Source organism: Phascolarctos cinereus, unplaced genomic scaffold (assembly GCF_003287225.1).
Source record: "Phascolarctos cinereus isolate Bilbo 61053 unplaced genomic scaffold, phaCin_HiC Scaffold_2;HRSCAF=192, whole genome shotgun sequence".
NCBI classification, from domain to species: Eukaryota; Metazoa; Chordata; class Mammalia; order Diprotodontia; family Phascolarctidae; genus Phascolarctos; species Phascolarctos cinereus.
Genome location: NW_027555625.1, coordinates 357,674,919 through 357,695,531, shown reverse-complemented (window position 1 = coordinate 357,695,531; position 20,613 = coordinate 357,674,919). Strand labels below are relative to the sequence as shown.

Here is a 20,613-nt window from a genome sequence, read left to right as displayed (position 1 = left end):
AAAATTCAGTCTGACCTTGAAAGTTTTCTTAGAATTTAAACATTTTTCTCTCTTGCTTTGATCATTTAAGTAAACCAGCATGTTTCAGTTATAAGACACTAAAAAAAAAAATCAATGTCCAGGAACATCCTTTGCAGAATGGGGCATATAATCAATAACAATGATGCATTTCCAAAGGAGGAATGAGGACTAATATTGAATTATGCAGAGAAGACCCAGCATGAAATTGAAAGAATTAACTTTCTTATAAGGTAATAACTGAGTATTATCAATTTACAACATAATCCTGTGGTTGTAAATAAAGACCTTTCAACTATGACTGTGGAATAAGGAAAATTTAAGATAGAGGCTTTTCTTTTTTTTTTCTTCAGGACAGTATTTTATAGTGATGATGATGTATATATATACACACACACACACATACACACACACATATCTATAAGCAAAATATTGTATAACATATTGCACATGTGACATATTTTATTGGATATAGGAGGGTTTGCTCAAGAGAGCCCCAACTTACTTTAATTAATCGACTTTCTCTCCCTCAGCTAACTTGACAACTTAAGATCACAGGACACTGACATTTGTCTGAAGGGCATCTCCCAAGGAGGTGGACATGGCTCAGCACTTTCTTGAGAGTGCAAAGGGAACTGCTTTGATTGTTTTCCAAAGTGTTAGGTAGGGGAGGAGGCAGATTTGTCAAAAGGGCCTCCCTTTTTCTGCGGTCTATAATCATGGCTCAGCTCTTTTTCAGATGAACTTCTAGACTCTGGTTCAGCAAAGGGGTTGGTGGGGGTGTGTGGAGGACAAAATAGAGAAGATATTTTTCCCCTTCCCATCACTCTAGGTACAGAAGATGTATGTGGTGAGCCTGAAAAAAGAGCTTCCAGCTATTCAGTCCCTAGATACCTTCTGCCTTTTTTTTTTCTTTTTCTCAACACAGGTGAGAGACTAGAGTTAGGGAGAATGGATTTTCCCAGCCTTTGGAGTTACTTTGTAGGTAATACTGAATTCCAGAGTTCCTGAGAGATTAGGAGTTCTTGAGTTCAATTATTCAGTCATTGGCCTCTTAGAAGGATAAGATTTCCTCAATAGCGAGTTCATTCTCCAAATCCATAATTGGAAGACTAAGGCCATCTCATAGGTGTCCAGGAGATCTGGACCTTGCTAAGCTCTTTCCTGCTATTGCAATGAGTTGGTCAGACAGCGCAGGTCCAAGGAGAATGGAAGAGAATTTGTTCATCATCTCCCCCTCCAAAATATATTAAGCTTCTGGGTTGTAAGCGGTATGAACTATTTGGGGATTTAATGTTTCTAATTTTTTTTCATGGGCTCTTTTGAGAACTTTGTGTCTTATGTATTTGTACATAATGGGGTCACTCCCCCAACTCTCACTCATGGTATGAGGTTCCCAGTATTCTAGGGATAGGTAACCTTGAGAGACTGGGTCTTATACTGCTGTTGCTTACAAGTCCTTACCTATGTGCTCCCCATTAACAATTAGTCAGCCATACTCCATTAGCCAATTTACCAAGAAAGTATTGAAAAAACAGTTTGTTTGAAACATTTTCCTCAAAACTGAAGCTCACTATCCCACCGATACACCCAGAATCCATAGGAATAGTGAGCTCAAACTTAATAATGGAAGTGAGGCACAAGTGTAGAGAATACATGAAGCAAAGGGGTACCTTACAACTTCTGCCCCGGTAAGTACTTTTCTCCTTCTGTAGAGTCCTGGACATCTGGTGCAGCTCTCTACTGAGAAGGCAAGCCCAGCTGCTCCCCCAGGGTCTTCCTCTGTTGAGTCCTTAGCTACAATGGGGCTTCCCTGAAGTTGTCTTTTCTCAGGTCAAAGTGTTTTCTCTACTCCTGCTACAGATGCTGGCTCTCCAGTGATTGCCTCCACTGATGTTTAGCTCTAACCACTGGTGTGATCTCTGCATCTACCAAACTCACAAGGTTACCTGGACCCTCCAATCTTGGAATATTCATTCAGAAAAGAACACAAAGAAACAAAGGCAGGCCATGTGCTCCCAGTTTGTGGTCTGGTTGGGGAAGGACATCCCCAACCTGACCCTCCAAGCAGCTCAGAATTATCTTTATGCTTTGAAGCTAGAATGAAGAACACAAAGGAGAGGCACGTTGTCCCTTTTATATATCCGTTCGGTTCTGTCTCAGCAGCCAGTTAGAGAAACCTTCCTCATCACAGAATACAAACCCCTGAATCATCATGATGAGAAGGAGGCTTCAAGGACTGGTTTCTATGGGCCATTCCATCCACCCAGATTACATACTTTTCTGTTGCAGGTGAATGCCTCTACGGAAATTGAGAAACCTATTACTCACATTTGGATGAACCCCAACATAAGCACAACATAAGCTTTATTCAGGAGATTTTTTAGAATTCTGGGGAAAGGGTAAAGAGTCAATGAAACATAATGACCTCTTTGGGTCAGGCCCCTAGTATTAGTCAGTCAGATCAACAAGCATTTATTAAGCGCTAATTATGAGCCTGGCACTGACTCTGGTAATACAAAACAGAGTAAAAATAGTCCTTGCCCTCAAAGCGCCGTTCACATGAGTCCAGAGTGCATGGGGGAAAGGGGTCCTAGGTCATAAATGAGAAATATATTTATAGTTTGTATTAATAAAATAGATAAACTGGAAGCAACTTCCCTAGACAATTTATACTCAACAAAAGAGATTTCTCTGTCTTATCTGGAAAAAAAAAGTCAATAAGGAAATGCTGAGAACCCCTTCTATATGTGGGGCTAATTATTTGTAGATTATTCAGGGTGTGGAGACAGTATGCTGTGGTGACAAAAAGTGCTAACTCTAGAGTCTGAGGACTTAGGTTCAAGACTATCTTCCCTAGTATAATCTTATAAGAAAAAATAGAACTTGAGTAAAATAGAAATGTTTCAGATATTCCTGATAAAAATGACAAGAGCAAGAAGAAACTCTGAAAAGCAATCACAGGCAATAAGAAAAATGTAGAAAGGAAAATACATTTGAGCATTTGGAAGAGGTTAAATGGTGATGAAGTTAATAGTTTATGTAGTATTAACTACATAAATATCTTACATTTGAATAAAGAGAGAAAAGACAAGTGTCTCTTTAGAATTCTAACATATTTAACAATCACAGAGGGAGTTAAGACAAACACAAAGTGGAGGGGGATAGTTTTCTAAAGCCATTGAATTGATAAATAAAAAATAACAACTGGTTTATATATATTCTCAGTAAATTTTCCTTAATCAAAGGTAACTGATGTTAATTGGTCAATTGATATTGGGAAGATACTGATTGGTCAAGATGACATTGGGGCAAAAATCAATGGTTGGATAATATTGATGAGATGGCAACAAGTCTACTGATATTGGAGGGAGGGGGCTTGTTAGTGAAAGTACTAGGAAATCCTCCAGACCCTGAGGGTTGTAGAACTCAAAGGGATAGATATGGGCAGCCTTGTTTTAGGGAACCAATCTGCCAAAATGGGAGTGGGGGTGGGAGGGAGGGGAGTTGGTAGAGTGAACCCATAGCCTATGTATTCCATTTAAAAGAAATTTATTACAATTGACTTCCAGGAGCCAAGATGGTGGAATAAGCAGTAAATCGACATTAATTCTCCCACATTCACCTCCAAGCAACCATAAAACAGCAGCCCAAAATGAATCCTGGAATAGCAGAACCAAGAAAAAGACGAAGTGAAACAATCTTTATGCCCAAAAAACTTGGAAGATTGGCAAGAAAGCTTCCCAGGAAACCAATAGCAAGCCCCACCTCAGCAAACCAGAGGGAGATCCTGAGCCCCAGTGTAGTAGAACAGGCAAACACCAACCCTCATGAGCCTTTAGAATAGCCAAGGAAACCAACAGACTCCAGTTCTAAGAACTACCTCATGCTTCAGCACAACCCAGGGCAAACAGGCATCCTCCAGTGGCCAGACCTCCACATCCTTCAGTGTAGTCCTGGGGAAACACAGAAACACCCCATTAGGCCTTAGCACAGGCCAGACACCAGCACTAGGACCTTGGCTCATCACCCCGTAAGCTACCGGACCCCTGCCACTTCTAGCAGTGCCAGCCACCCTTCACCTCATCCCCTCAGCACAGCACCAGACACAAGGGTCCCCCGGAGTCCCAGGACAACATCAGCACACCACCAGGTAAACACCCAGGGCCTGCAGCTGCTGGCACAAGAAGCCTGAGGCAGTGCCTCTTCCACCCTGGGTACAGAGCTCAAATTTTTTAAAAAACGGAAAAGCCCCCCCCTCAAAAAAAATAGATAAGCAAAACCCAAAAAGAATCTGACCACAGAAAATTATTATGGTGACAGGGAAGACCAAGACACAAACTCAGAAGAAGATAACGATGTCAAAATACCTATGGGCAAAACCCCAAAGAAAAATAGGAAGTAGTCTCAAGCCCAGAAAGAACTCATGGAAGAGCTCAAAAAGGAGCTTACAAATCAAATGAGAGAGGTAGAAGAAAAAAATGGAAAAAGAAATGAGAGTGATATAAGAGAATTATGAAAAAAAAAAAAAGAGGCAACAGCTCGGAAAACTGTTTAAAAAGAAGAACTGGCCAAATAGAAAAGGAGATACAAAAATCCACAGAAGAAAACAACTCCTTAAAGAGTACAATTGGCCAAATGGAAAAAAAAATAGTATAAAAGCTAATTGAGAGGGGCAGAGAGGTGGCACAGTGGATAGAGCACTGGCCTTGGAGTCAGGAAGACCTGAGTTCAAATCTGGCCTCAGGCACATGACACTCACTAGCTGTGTGACTCTGGGCAAGTCACTTAACCCCGTTTGCCTCACAAAAAACAAAAAAGCTAATTGAGAAAAATAACACCTTAAAAGTTGGAATTGGGAAGTGGAAGCTAATGATGCTATGAGACATCATGAATCAATCAAACAAATTCAAAAAAATGAAAACAGGAAGAAAATGTAAAATACCTCATGGGGGAAAAAACTGACCTGAAAAATAGATACAGGAGAGACAATATTGGAATCATTGGACTACCTGAAAGTCATAATCAAAATGAAGACTTAGACAACATCTTTCAAGAAATTATCAAGGAAAACTGCCCTGCTGTTCTGGAAACAGAAAGCAAAATAGGCATTGAAAGAATCTATTGATCATTTCCTAAAAGAGATGCCAAAATAAAAATTCCAGAGAATATTATAGCCAAATTTCAGAGCTAGCAGGCCAAGGAAAATATACTACAAGTGGCCAGAAAGGAACAATTCAAATATTGGGGAGTCACAATCAGGATTACACAGAACCTGGCAGCTGCAACATTAAAGGATCAGATGTGATGGAACATGATATTCCAGAAGGCAAGGGAGCCAGGACTACAACCAAGAATCACTTACCTGGCAACATTAAGCATAATACATCAAGGGGAAAAAATGGTCATTTGATGAAATAGAAGGTTTTCAAGCTTTCATAAGAAGACCAGAACTAAACCAAAAATCTGACCTCCAATATCAAGACCTAAGAGAAGCATAAACAGGTAAAAGGGGAAAAGAAAACAGAAAGGATTCAATAGAGTAAACTGTTTACATCTCTACATGGGAAGATGATATTTGTAACTCTTAAAAATTGCATCACTAAGAATACAGATAGAAGCAATAAACATAGACAGAGGGTATGGGTATAAGGTGAATTTGAGAGAATGACATAAAAAAAATTAAGGGATGAGAAAGAGGAGTTCAGTGGGTGCAGAAGGAAAGGAGAGGTAGAATGGGGTAAATTATCTCACATGAAGAGGTGAGAAAGACCTGTTACAGTGGAGGGGAAGAGAGGAGGGGGGTGATGGGCATTGCTTAAACCTTACTGTCATCAGTATTGGCTCAGAGTGGGAGTCATATACAAAATCAGTTGAATATTGAAATCTATCTTACCTGACAGGGAAGTAGGGGGGGAGGAGATCAAGTAAAGGGTGGGGGAGATACTGACACAAGAGAGGGCAGATCAGGGGAGGTGGTAGACAGAAGCAAAACATTGGTGAGCAGGGAAAGGGTGAAAGGAGAGGACAGACAAGAGGAAGAATAGAAGAGGGAAAAACACAAGTAGTAATCATAACTGTAATGTGAATGGGATGAGCTCTCCCATAAAATGGAAGCAGATAACAGAGTGGATCAAAAAGCAGAATCCTACAATATGTTGCTTACAAGAAACACACTTAAAGCAGAGAAACAGAAGGGGCTGGAACAGAATCTATTATGCTTCAGCTGAAGTTAAAAAAAGCAGGGGTAGCAATCCTGATCTCAGACAAAGTAAAAACAAAAACAGACCTAATTATAAGACATAAGGAAGGAAACTAGACCTTACTAAAAGATACCAAAGACAATGAAACAATATAAATACTAAATATATTTGCACCAAGTGGTATAGCCTCCAAATTCTTAAAGGAGAAGTTAAGCGAGTTATAGGAAGAAAGAGACAGCAAAATTATACTAGCGAGGGACCTCAACTGTCCCCTCTCAGAACTCAACAAATCCAACCAAAAAATAAACAAGAAAGAAATTAAGGAGGTAAATAGAATACTAGAAAAATTAGGGGGCAGCTAGGTGGCTCAGTGGATAGAGCACCAGCCCTGATGGCAGGAGGACCTGAGTTCAAATCTGGCCTCAGACACTTACTAGCCATGTGACCCTGGGAAGTCACTTAACCCCAACTGCCTTAAAAAAAAAAGTTAGATATGACAGACCTTTAGCATGATACAGACATAAAGGGTGACACCATAAGCAAATTAGAAGAGAAAGGAATAGTCTATCTGTCAGATCTATGGGGAGGCGAAGAACTCATAATCAAACAAGAGATAGAGAGCATTACAAAACATAAAATAGATAATTTTGATTATATTAAATTAAAAAGCTTTTGTACAGGTAAAACTAATGCAGCCAAGATTAGAATGAAAGCAGAAAGATGGGAAACAATCTTTACAGCAAATGTCTCCGAAAAAGGCCGCATTTCTCAAATATATAGAGAACTGAGTCAGATTTACAAGAATGCAAGCCATTCCCCAATTGATAAATGGTCAAATGATATGAATAGGCAGTCTTCAGATGAAGAAATCTAAGCTATCTATAGACATATGAAGAGGTGCTCTAAATCACTTTTGATTAGAGAAATGCAAATTAAAACAACTCTGAGGTACCACCTCACACTTATCAGATTGGCTACTATGACAGAAAAGGAAAATGATAAATGCTGGAGAGGATGTGGGAAAATTGGGACACTAATGCACTGCTGGTGGAGTTGTGAACTGATCCAACCATTCTGGAGAGCAATTTGGAACTAGGCCCAAAGGGCTATAAAAATGTGCATACCCTTGCTGCGGTATGCTGGAGTATGTTGGAACAAAACCCAGCAATACCACTACTAGGTCTGTATCCCAAAGAGATCATAAAAAAAAAAAAAGGAAAAGGACCCACAGGTACAAAAATATTTATAGCAGCTCTTTTTGCAGTAGCAAAATATTGGAAATTGAGGGAATGCCCATCAACTGGAGAATAGCTGAACAAACTGTGGTATAATGAATGTAATGGAAAACTGCTGTGCAATAAGAAATGATGAAGAGGCAGATTTCAGAAAAACCTGGAAAGACTTGTATATACTGATGCAAAATGAAATGAACAGAACCAGAAAAACACTATACACAGTAACAGCAACTTGCGTGATGATCAACTGTGAATGACTCAGCTCTTCTCAGCAACACAAGTACGAAGGACTCATGAAGGAAAATGCTATCCACATCCAGATAAAGAACTGATGGACACTGAATGCAGACTGAAGCACATTTTTTTACTTACTTTATTCTTTCTCATGTTTTTTTTCCCCATTTGATCTGTTTCTTCTTTCACAACTGTGACTAACATGGAAATATTTTTACATGATAGCACATGTGTAAACTACATCAAACTGCCTACATTTTCAGAAGAGGGGAGGGAGAAAAATTCAGAACTCAAAATCTTGTAAAAAAATGCTAAAAATTTTCTTGACGTGTAACTAGGGAAAAAATAAGATGCTATTTAAAAAAATAAAAAGAAAAGAAATACTTTAAATTAGTAGGAAATTGCCTTCTCCTTTGCATTTCTCATCACCCCCTCTGTATTATAGTATCACATATATTTGTGAAATTGAATAGATGGGTATCCACTTTGTTTCTAGTTCTCTAATACAACAAAAAGTGCTGCCATAAATATTTTTGTGCATATGGATTGTTTTCTTCTTTTTTTGATCTCTCTGAGGTACATGCTTAGTATTGGTATCACTTAATGTTCTGGGCTTGGCCTTGCGTCAGGCCAGTCCCCTGGTGGTTTATAATCAGTTACAATGAAATGTGACACTCAAATCATCCAAAAGTTAACAAAAGGAGATTTATTTAGCTGTAGCAGAAGGATATTCATTGAGGAAGCCTAAGTTGATTTAGCTGAGCAAAGCTACCTTGCTTGAATTGCCAAGCATGGTCCACTAGCTAAGCATCAGAGAGTACCTGGAATTCCCGGGACTGTTTTGCACTCAGGTGACCGAGGAGTGATGTCAACAACCTGAATCTTTAGATCTCTGATTACAAAAGAGCCAAGAAGAGGTTTTGTTCTTCCAGATACATTTTGATTCCCTGGAAAGGCACTGAATGTTTGCCACAAAGCCTAATAGGTACCTCAGCTAATTTGCATGTTTTATGACTAATAAGTGTAAATATTTTTGGGTAGCTAGATAGTGCAATGGATAGAATGCTGGGCTTGGAGTCAGGAAGACCTGAGTTCAAATCCCATCATGGCTGATGAAGAAAGGACATTTGTGTGTAATAGATAGATCAAGAGTGTGACCATCCCACTGTGTACCTGAGACACACTCTAATATAAGACCTCCAATGAAATGGAGAAGAAACACTTTTGAATGGCATGGGCTTTTGCACTAGGGCTCTTGAAGCCATGGACTTATACAGCAAGCTAGCCCCATCATACTCCTCAACCTCCAGGGTTTACAACTCTAGAGACTATGGAGAGTGGATTTCTCCTGAGTGAGAATTTTTTTCTTAGTTTGAGCCGAGACTTTATCTCCTATTCAGCTAAAGAGCTCATTTATTCTTGCATATTCTTTGATATAGTTTAATCTTCAATTTCTGTTTGTTTTTCTTACTTGGATAAAGGGGCTTATTCACTAGTTGCTATTTGTAGTGGTGCCTTGTATAACCAGCATTTGGTGGGAAGGAGCTAAGCTGGCAAGTATCAGCTAAGGGCTATCCTCCCCCTTAAGAGTAATAAAGGAAGTAGCTTTCATTATGAACTTCCAAAAATTGTACCCCTAGATTAGAGATGCTTTAGGGATGACAGGTAAATAAAATTCTAACCTGATGCCCTTTTGGAGAAAGGAGAGCTCACCCAGGCTCAATAGTTCATCATCTTGCCTACCCCTTCCTTGAACCATTCCCATTCCCCACTCAACCCCTTCAACTATGCTGCTGGAGGTACTGGCAGGACCCTCCTCCTACTTTCCAGAAAAGCGGGCCCAGACCTCAGATAATATCTTTACAACTAGGTGAGCCATGCATCTATATATCTATATATAGACACACACACAAACATAATTACTCTTAGTCAACAACTTCATAAGCAAAGAATGCACTCTTTTGTTCTTTTTTTGGACTTCATGAGGTTCATTTTGTTTTCCAGATACAATAAGTACTCATATAGCATTGAAATGGTTTCCTCTCAGTTTCCTCTTTTCTGGCCTTACTGTATCCATTTCAATGAAATAAGATTTAGAAGGGGGAAAAAGATGAAAAAGCATTAAACAATGGATAAAAGGTTTAAACAGTATAATTATGGGTTTCATACTTTAAAAAATCTCTTAATGCTCATATCTGTAGCTACTGAAAGATTTTGTTTCCTTAGCTCTTTTAAGTAATCTAGTACCATGGCAGCTAACTGAACTTTAAAAAAAAATCTTATTTTTATTGATGCCTTTTATTTTTACCTCACATTTGTTTCTGTAGATATCCCTTCCTTCTCCCCTACCTAGTGAGTCATCCTTGTTACAAGATTTGAAAAGAAAAGGAAAAAAAAAAGTAGTTTGGCAAACCCAACCAATACATAAACTATGTCTGACAATATGTGTGATATTCTACACACATAGTCTCCCATTTCTGCAAATGAAAGGAGAGAAGTATATTTCCTCAACTATTCTCAGAAGCCAAATTTGGTCATTATAATTATATAGCATTCATCTAACTGATAACTCCTCAGCAGCTAGTACCTCTCTAGAGGATTTGCAATACCTCTCTGCTGTTGTTCAGTCTTTTCAGTCATGTCTGACTCTGTGATCCCATTTGAGGTTTTCTTGGCAAAGACGCTGGAGTGGTTGGCCATTTTTTTCTCCAGATCATTTTACAGATGAGGAAACAGAAGCAAACAGGGTTAAATGACTTGCCCAGGGTCACACAGCTAGTAAGTGGCTTAGGTCAGATTTTAACTCAGATCTCCCTGACTCAATACCTGGTGCTCTATCCACTGCACCACCTAGTTGCTAAAAGCTCCCTTGTGCTACTGAATTTGGTAACGTTCTTTTCTGAAGTATCCTTGCACAAAGATCCTTTAAGGCTGTGAGCTGTTACTGGTACAAGGCAGTCTATTACTAAGGTATTAGGAAATGATTAAGAGATAGGGTAAAAATCATGTCATCACAATGCCAGATGGAAGAAGAATGAGGGGCTACTGTTCCTAGAAGGGGATGGAAATAGTCTAAAGTAGTAAATGCTTCCAAAAGGCAGAGTTTTACGCTGGGGCCAGAATGTGGTAAGAAAAATATGAGTGATCATGTATCTGTTCAGGTATGACTGAATGAAGTACATGTGAAAGTATAGTAATATGTCAGGAGAACAGGGAGAAGGTGAAGTGGAAAACAAGGAAAAGAGAGGAAAAAAGGAGGGGAAATACATTAATTCAATTTGACAAGTTTGCCTACTATGTAGAGATATCAAAGAAATATGAGACATATTCCCTGGCTTTGTGTTGTTGGGGAGTCAAAGGAAAAATAAAGTGACTTTAAGGAAATCTTTTGAAGTACATTCTCTACCTCATCCTGACCTTTTAATATCCAAGGGGCTATTCTTGTCCCCCAAATGGTAGCTATTAAAATGAATTTCTAGCTTAATGAGTCATCACTGCATCCTATTTCCTGCCACATCTCCCCAACATCTATTGTTTTCCAATTCGTAGCAGCTCATAGCCAGAAATCACTCAGAAATACCCTTCTTTGGCTGCTTCTCCCAAATGTTCAAGATCTCCATCTTTATACTTCATCTCAGGTGCATATTGGGATGGTCACACTCTCGATCTAATCACCACATATAAATATTCCATCTTCATGATTCATAACTCTAAAATTTTTCTCTCTTATCCTTTAAACTCTTCTGTCTTACTCTGCCTACACCTATTCTTCAGTCTCTCCATGCCCTGCCCAGCACCCCTGTTCTGACCTCCCTTTCCTGCTATCACAGCCTTGACTCTATCTATGGCTGACCCAGTTCAGACATACACTACAAACTATCCTTAAGTCTCTTTGTCATTTCCCCAGTAATATCTTGCCAATCCATAACTGTGGATTAGTATCTGCCTTCTTCTTTACAACTCTTCCGCTACTGAACGCTCCTGCAGAAAGTCACATAATTGTGTCGACCAGGTTCTCTATAATTTTTTCCCCTGGATTTGTGATTTTGGTCTAGAGAACTCTCTTTGAGGGAACTTTCTCTACCAATACAGATTGGCAATTCTTTGGCAACCTATAGTTTCTTTTTTCTTTCTGGTTTTTTTTTGGAAGCTAGACCAACCTATAATTTTAGAGGGCTACTTGGGGTGCAGAGAGGTTAAATGTCTTGCTCAGTGTTGCAAAGCTAGTATATGTAGGAAGCAAGACTTCCAGCCCAGTTTGTCTTGACTCTGAGACCAGTCTTCTATCCATTACACCATGTTGCTTCAACTACAAATGTATGTTATCTAATTTCAACTGTGGAGGCATTGTGGTCGAATATATAGAGCTAGCAGTACTGGATTTCAGAAGTACTGGGTTCAAGTGTTGCCTCCAACACATATTGGTTAAGTAACCCTGGACAAGCCACTTAAGTTCATAGTATCTCAGGGACTTTATAAATTGAAGAATTGCAGATATACATTGGTAGACAGTGCCACCTCACTGGAAGTTCCATTCAGTAATGAAATCACAGCTTTGACCAAACAAAAAAATTTAAATTACATTGTCACTAACCACAAGTCAATCCCATTCTTCTCTGATTAACTTTGCCACAATTTCCACAGCTATTAAAACCATCTCTCTTCTCAAATCTCATATGCTACCTCTTCTATACCTTCTCTAAGCAGAGGGCTTTGGGACTTACTTAACTGGGAAAATAGAGGTCATCCATCCAAGCTCCTTCTCTCCCATTCCAAACCTCAAAATTCCTCCTCATGATCCCTTATTCTTTCTTCCTCTGTTTCAGTATCTTATGAAGAGATGGGCCTTCCCCTTGCCAAGATCAATGTCTCTGCTTGCATTCTTGATCTATCCTCTCCCTCTTTCTCTTGGATCTTGATAAATTCCATCCTTTTTCTTTTTTTTCTTTTTAGGCAATTAGGATTAAGTGACTTGCCCAGGGTCACACAGCTAGTAAGTGTCAAGTGTTTGGTCTGAGGCCGTATTTGAACTCAGGTCCTCCTGACTTCAGGGCTGGTGTCTGTCCACTGCACCACCTAGCTGCCCCAACCATATCCTCTTCTTGGACACTCTCTTCCTCTGACTTCTGTGACACTGCTCTCTCTTGGTTCTCCACTTACCCACCTAAGTGCTCCTTCTCATTCTCCTTTGCTGAATAATCATTCTTCTGACACTCCCTAAATGCGGGCACCTTCCAGCACTCTGTCTTGGGACCTCTTTGCTCTCTCTAAATACTCTTTCCCTTAGTGTGAATGGCAATCCAGACATCTTCAAGCTACATTACAGCCCATTCTTCCCCCATACCTTTTTTACTTCTTGCTCTGGGAACGTTGCTGTTCCTCCTTTGTTTTTGAAGTGGCCTGATGACATCATGGGTGATGTCTTGACTTGCACATGAATTGGATTTAAATGAGGCAGAATCCTGCAAAATCCTCAGCCTCTCTTGTCCTGAGTTACCAGAGTCGGGTGGCAGGACAAAAGACTGGTGATGGCCCAGGATACAATGAATGATCTTAGGGTCTTCAATGTCTGACCAAGCTCTAAGCGCTCCATAGTACCTGATTCAGCCACTTTCATGGCCATTGGAACAAATTCTTCTCATCTACTCATTCCACCCAGGGACTCTAGTTCAGTCATTTTTCAGTTATGTCTGATTCTTTGTGACCCCGTTTTGAGTTTTCTTCCAAAGATATTGCAGCGGTTTGCCATTTCCTTCTCCAGCTCATTTTTACAGAATGAGGAAACTGAGGAAAACGGGGTTAAATGACTTGCCCAAGGTCACGCAGCTAATAAGTGTCTGAGGCCAGACATGAACTCAGGAAGATGAGTTTTCCTGACTCTAGGCCCTGCACTCTATCCACAGTGTCACCTAGCTGCCCCTCTAGAATTCTTGCCTTCCTTCAAATTACAGCTCAGACACCACTTTTCCTGATCTCCCTAGTCATTACCATTAGCTCCCCGTTGAAATTCCTTTGTATATACCTCATGTTTATTTACTCGTATATGGGTTGCAACCACTTAAGAAAACATAAACTCCTTGAGGACAGGGTCTGTTTGTTTTTATCGTTGTATCCCTAGCATCTAGCACAATGCTTTGCACAAAGTATGTGTCTAGTGAATGCTTTTAAAAATTGTATTCTTAAATAGCTCTGTAATGTTGAACACATAGGAGAGTGGGTTAACCAAAGAATTATTTCTAGCAAACAGCAAACCATACACTTTCAACACAATACATCATTTGCTACACCCTCCCTTCTTTCCCTCTTCGGCCCTTACCTTTGTTTATGACTTCTGGATCTAAAAGATAAATCAGAAATTGCTTCTGAGATCATGAAACTTTACTACTTCTGCTCTTGTTTAAGAAAAAACTCGCAGTTAATGTTGATGACACTATTTTTAAATGCTGTCAGAACTTTATACAAATGGATTGAGAGAATAGGGATGCCTAAGTATTTAAAAAAAAATTAAACACAATTCCTTTAAAATGCGTCCGAACACACATTGACAATGGTAGTAGAAGTGATGACCTAATTTAGGGGCTGCTTCTAAGAAATAAATAATACCGCTAGTTGTGTGAATGAAAGAATATCAGTTTTGTGATAACTGATTCTTCGTTTCCTGCCCCCCCCCTTTTCCTTGCTCGTTTTGGTGTGGGGCCCATCTTTTAGTCCCATCCCTAGAACTGGAAGCAAGTAGTATGCAAAGACTTGGTATTACTCATTTTCCTATGTCAGTCACAATTTTCTATCTAATCCAAATTGCGATGTCTACAATATACCATCCCTCAGGTCATTCCCTCTCCTTTCTCAAGTTTGGCACCTGGTTCACCATCTTCTTCTCCTCTCCACCTCCTGCCCTTACAGTAGGAGTCTTTAATATCCACATAGTTGCTTCCTCAAACCTCCTAACCTCCAAATTCCTCAAATCACCATGACCTGCTCCTTCATCTCAACTCAGCCACACATATGGACTGTTACACCCAAGAGCTTGCCAGTAGCTACATGTGTTCCATTTCCCTAATTAAATTAAATTCCCTAATTAATATTCTCCCTTAGAGACAGCTAGATGGCCCAGTGGATAGAGCACTGGATCTGGAGTCAGGAAGATCTGAGTTCAAATGCAGGCTCAGATACTCACTAGCTTTGTGACCCTGGACAAGTCACTTAATCTCTCTTTGCCTTAATCCACTGGAGAAAGAAATGACAAACCACTCCAGTGTCTTTGCCAAGAAAACCTCATGTGGGGTCATGAAGAGTCAGACACCACTGAACAATAATAGCATTCACGTATTACATTTCTTATTATTTCACCCTTCATTCTTCCTAATCCTATTCTTTGCTGTCATCAAGGCTTCCAATCTCTATATCCCTCAGTACCTTCTCAGGCAATTAATTCTGCTCTGACTTTATTTTCCTACTTCTTTCTAATTTTCAACCCAATAGTTAGCCATTTTTCAGTTGTACAATTTCCTCTGCTCTCCAATCCCTCACAGCCACTTGCTCCACTGCCTCTCTACTCTCACAAAAGCTCAGTCATGGCATCCTCCTCCTTCCTTCCTGCTCATGAAACATTAAACAAAGAAGTCTCACAATGACGCTGGCTGAAAACATTACAAATTCACATCAACTGTGCTCTCACTGTAGCGAGGTAGCTCTTTTACTCCTCCTTAATTGATTCCCTATCTAAAACCCCACAGAACCAAACCTTCCCCTCCCTTGTCTCTCAGCTGTGGATCTTGTCTCTTACTTAGAAAACTGAAGAAATTCAACATGAGCTCCCTCTTCCATTCTCTTCGTCTTGCAATCCCTTGACATCTTTTCTCTCTCTTCCTTTCCTCCAGCTTCTGACAAAGAAATGACCCTTCTCTTTTTTACTTTCATTCCCTCATGTCCCTCCAGTACATTGCTAGAGAGGGATCCTCAATTTCTGTCTCTTGAATCTTCAACCTCTCCCTAGCCAACGGTCTTTCTAAATGTCTTCAAACACATCCAAGTCTCCCCCTCCCCCATCCTTAAAAAAACCCTTCACTCTACCCTATGATGCCCTCAAGCTATCATTCTATATTTCTTTTTCCTTTTTCAGCCAAATTATTTTGAAAAAAAAACCTACATATAATGACTGCATCCTTTTCCTTTCTTCTCACTCACTCCTCTACCCTTGGCAGTTAGGCTTCAGACCTCATCACTCACCTGAAACTGCCCTTTCCAGAGTTATCAGTGATATCTGAATTGCCAAATCTTATGGTCTTTTCTCAGTCCTAATAATTCTCTCTACTGCATTTGATTCTGTTGATTTCCCTCATCTCCTGGAAACTCTCTCTTTTCTGGGTTTTTGTGACACTAATCTCTCCTGGTTTTTCTCCTACCTGTCTTGCAGCCTCTTCTCAGTTTCCTTTACTGGTTCATCATTCATATCATGACCCCTAACTGTGGGTGATCCCCATGGTTCTGTCTTGGGCTCTCTTCTCCCTTTGCATTTTGCACCCTGAGGTTGAACCCCTAGAGATGCTGATAATCTTCCTGAACTCATTCTTCATGCCTCCCCTATGCCCTAGCCTCTCAGCTGAAAACCTTGCCTCATATGTGACTGAAAACAATTTAAGCCATTCTCTGAGATCTCCCTCTTATCTCCTTTTCCTCCTCTTCATTCCTTCTCCATATCACTCAGATGCCACTATCTTTTCCTTCATCGTTTTCTCACATGAAGATGAGACCCTTCTCCTTGATATGCACAGAGGATCTCATTCCATCCTATTCTTTTTCCTCTGTCCTCCCTACTCTCTCACTAATCTTCAATTTCTCTCCGTTTACTGGTTGCTTCCCTACTACCTACAAACATACATGTCTCCCTTATTATAAAAAAACCAAACCCTCACTTGACTGTTCTATCCCTTCTATCATTTCATATCTCTCCTCCCTTTTATGGCTAAACTCCTTGAAAAAGCCATCTACAATAGGTGCCTCCACTTTCCTCTTCTTTCCCTGCCTTCTTAATTTTCTACAGTCTGGCTTCCAACCTCATCTTCAACTCCTCTCTCCCTCTCACCCCCTATATCTAATAAATTGCCAAATCCTGTCTTATGTACTTTTGTAACACCTCTCACATTCTCTGCCTTCTCTTCTCTGACACTGCCATTACCTGTTACAAGCCGTCATCACCTCATGCCTGGATGATCTACTTGCCTCACCTCTCCCCATTCCAGTCCATCCTCCACTCAGCTTTCAATTTTCCTAAAGTGCAGTTTTGACCATATCACCTCCCTATTCTGTAAACTGCAGTAGCTCCCTAAACCCTCCAGGATCAAATATAAAATTCTTTGCTTCTCACTCAAAGTCCTTCATAACCTGGCCCCCTCCTACTTTTCTTCTTCTTATACCTTATTCATCCCCACTTACTCTGCAAGCCAGTGACACTGGTGTCCTCAGTGTTTCTTAGACAGTCCATCTCCGGACTCTGGTCATTTTCATTAGTTGTGTCCCTCATGCCTGGAAATCTCCTTCCTCAAATCTGCCTAGTGACTTCCCTGGCTTTCCTTTAATTTGTTATACAACCTCGACCAGGTTCTCACTGCTGCTAGGCAATCTTTCTGTAGCTGTTTTATCAACTTATTATCCCACTCTCCACAGAAGCTCTTTCAAACCTTTTCATTTGCCCTGAACCTCTCATGACTCCCCCTTTTCCTATCCTCTCAAGGTTCTCACCTTGCCTCATGTTTTCAGGGAAAAAAATGACTACATTTGCTGTGAGCTTCCTCTTCTTTCCTCTTTCTCATCTATTACTCTTTCTACACTATCTTTTCAACCACTGTCTTTTTCTAAAAATAATTTATTTATTTTTAGTTTTCAACATTCATTTATATAAGATTTTGAGTTTTAAATTTTCTCTGCCTCCTTCTCCTTCCCCCTCCCCAAGGCAGCATGTAATCTGACATAGGCTCTGCTTATACATTCATATTAAACATATTTTCACATTAGTCATGATATATAGAAGAATTAGAATTAATGGGGAGGAACCACGAGAAAGAAGAAATAAAACAAAACAACAAAAGAAAAGGAAAGCAAATAGTATGCTTCTAGCTACATTCAGACTTCAAGATTCTTTTTTTGGATGTGGATGGCATTTTCCATCATGAATCTTTTGGAGTTGTCTTAGATCCCTGCACTGCTGAGAAGAGCTAAGTCTATCAAAGTCAGTCATCACACAATGTGGCTGTTACTATGTACAATGTTCTCCTGGTTCTGCTCATTTCAGTCAGCATCAGTTCATATAAGTCTTTCTAGGTTTTTCTGAAGTCTGCCTGCTCATCATTTCTTTTTTTTTTCTTTTTGGTGAGGCAATTGGGGTTAAGTGACTTGCATAGAGTCACATAGTTAGTGAATGTTATGTGTCTGAGGCCGGATTTGGACGCAGGTCCTCCTGAATCCAGAGCCGGTGCTCTATCCACTGTGCCACCTAGCTGCCCCTCATCATTTCTGATAGCACAACAGTATTCATTCATATACCACATCTTGTTCAGCCATTCCCCAGTTGATGGGCATCCCCTCAATTTTCAATTCTTTGTCACCACGAAAAGAGCTGCTATAAACATTTTTGTACATGTGGGTCCTTTTCCTTTTTTTATGATCTCTTTGGGATACAGACCTAGAAGTGGTATTGCTGGGTAAAAGGGTATGCACAATTTTATAGCCCTTTGGGCATAGTTCTAAATTGCTCTCCAGACTGGCTGGATCAGTTCACAACTCCACCAACAATGCATTAGTGTTCCAATTTTCCCACATCTTCTCTAACATTTTCCTGTTTTGTCATCTTAGCCAATCTGAGAGGTGTGATGTGATACCTCAGAGTTGTTTTGATTTGCATTTCTCTAATCAATAGTGATTTAGAGCATTTTTTCATATGACTATAGATAGCTTTAATTTCTTCTTCTGAAAACTGCCTACTCATATTCTTTGACCACTTATCAATTGTGGAATGACTTGTATTCTTATAAATTCGACTCAGTGCTCTATACATTTTAGAAATGAGGCCTTTATCAGAGACACTGGTTGTAAAAATTGTTTCCCGGCTTTCTGCTTCCCTTCTAATCTTAGTTGCACCGGCTTTATTTGTACAAAAACCTTGTCATTTAATGTAATCAAAGTCATCCATTTTGCATTTCATAATGTTCTCTATCTCTTCTTTGGTCATAAATTTTTCTCTTCTCCATAGATCTGACAGGTAAACTATCCTTTGCTCTCCTAGTTTGTTTGTAGTATCAGCCTTTATATCTAAATCAGATACTCGTTTTGACTTCATCTTCGTGTAGGGTATAAGATGTTGGTCTATGCCTAGTTTCTTGCCATACTATCTTCCCGTTTTCCCAGCAGTTTCAAGCTCTGTCTTGCATGAAGAGGCAGCTTTGCTCCTTACCAAGGTTAACACCTCTACCTTCTCATGATCCCATTGGGTCCTATCTCTTCTAACAGATTTTTCCATCGGTCATCCTCACTCTATCACTTATTTTCAATTTCTCCCTATCTACTGCCTCATTCCCTAATGCCTACCAACATGCCCATGTCTACCTCATCTTGAAAAACACCCTCACTTAATCCTTCTATCCCTGCTAACTATCATCCTAAATCTCTTTGGCCTTTGTTGCTAAACTCCTCTAAAAGGCTGTCTACAATGGGTGCCTCCATTTTCTGTCCTCTTCTTAATCCCTTATAATTTAGCTCCTAATCTCTTCATTCAACTAAAACAGTTTTCTCCAAAGTTACCAATTATCTCTGTTACCAAATCCAATGACCTTTGTTAATCTCATTCTCCTTCATATTCTCTTTTCTCTAGGTTTTTGGGCTTTCACTCTCTCCAGGTTTTCCTCCTACCTATCAGATGACTGCTTCTCAGTCTCTTTTGCTGAATACTCCTCCAGATCATGCCTCGCTGGGTTTTGTCCTGGGCCTTCTTCTCTTCTCCCTCTATTCGACTTCACTTGGTGATCTCATCAGCTCCTATGGCTTTAATTGCCATCTCTATGGTGCTGATTCTTAAATCTACCTTTCCTGCTCCAATCTCTCTCCAATCTCACATCTCCAACTGTTTTTTCACACATCTCAAATTGGATGTCTGACAGACATCTTGAACTCAACATCTCTAAAACTCATTATTTTTCAGAACTCATTATATTTTCTCCAACCCCCACCCCCAGCTTCCCTATTATTGTAGAGGGCAACACCATCCTCCCAGTCTCTCAGGGTCACAACCTAGGAATCATCCTCTCACTTCCTATATCCAATCTGTTGCTAAGGCCTGTTGACTTCACCTCTGCAACATATCTCAAAATACGTCTCCTTTTCTCCTTTGACACTATCACCACTCTAGTGCAAGCCCTTAACAATTCACACTTGGACTACTGCAATAGCCTGTTGGTGGGTCTGCTTGCCTTAAGTCTTTCTCCTATTCCAAATCTTCCACTTAGACACTAAAATGATTTTCCTAAAATGTAGGTCCAATTATGTCACCTCTCTATTTAATAAACTCCAGTGGTTCGCAATTCCTCCAGAATAAAATACAAAGCGCACTGTTTGGTATTCAAAGCCATTTATAACCTAGCTGTTTCTTACCTTTCCAGTCTTTTTACACCTTACTCTCCAGCACATATTTTTTGACCCAGAAACACTGGCCTTCATGTTGTGCCATGAACAAGATACTCCATCTCTTGCTTCCAGGCATCTTTTCTGGCTGTTTCCCATACCTTGAACACTCTTCCTCCTCAACTCTGCCTACCGACTTCCCTGATTTCCTTTAACTTCCAACTGAAATCCCATCTTTTACAGGAAGCCTTTCCCAAAATTTCTTAACTCTACTGTCTTCTCTCTGTTATTTCCTATTTCTCTTGTATACA

The 20,613-nt window shown here is 40.0% G+C and overlaps 1 long non-coding RNA gene across 2 annotated transcripts in view; it reads right to left on the bottom strand.

The window, feature by feature from the left end:
- Nucleotides 1-20,613, bottom strand: part of LOC110197335 (uncharacterized) — a 158,092-nt gene that overhangs the window by 111,949 nt on the left and 25,530 nt on the right. For both annotated transcript variants that reach the window (XR_013484847.1, XR_002321457.2), the window contains exon 2: nt 3,902-3,974. This is a non-coding gene — a long non-coding RNA (uncharacterized LOC110197335). The remainder of the gene's footprint in view (nt 1-3,901; nt 3,975-20,613) is intronic.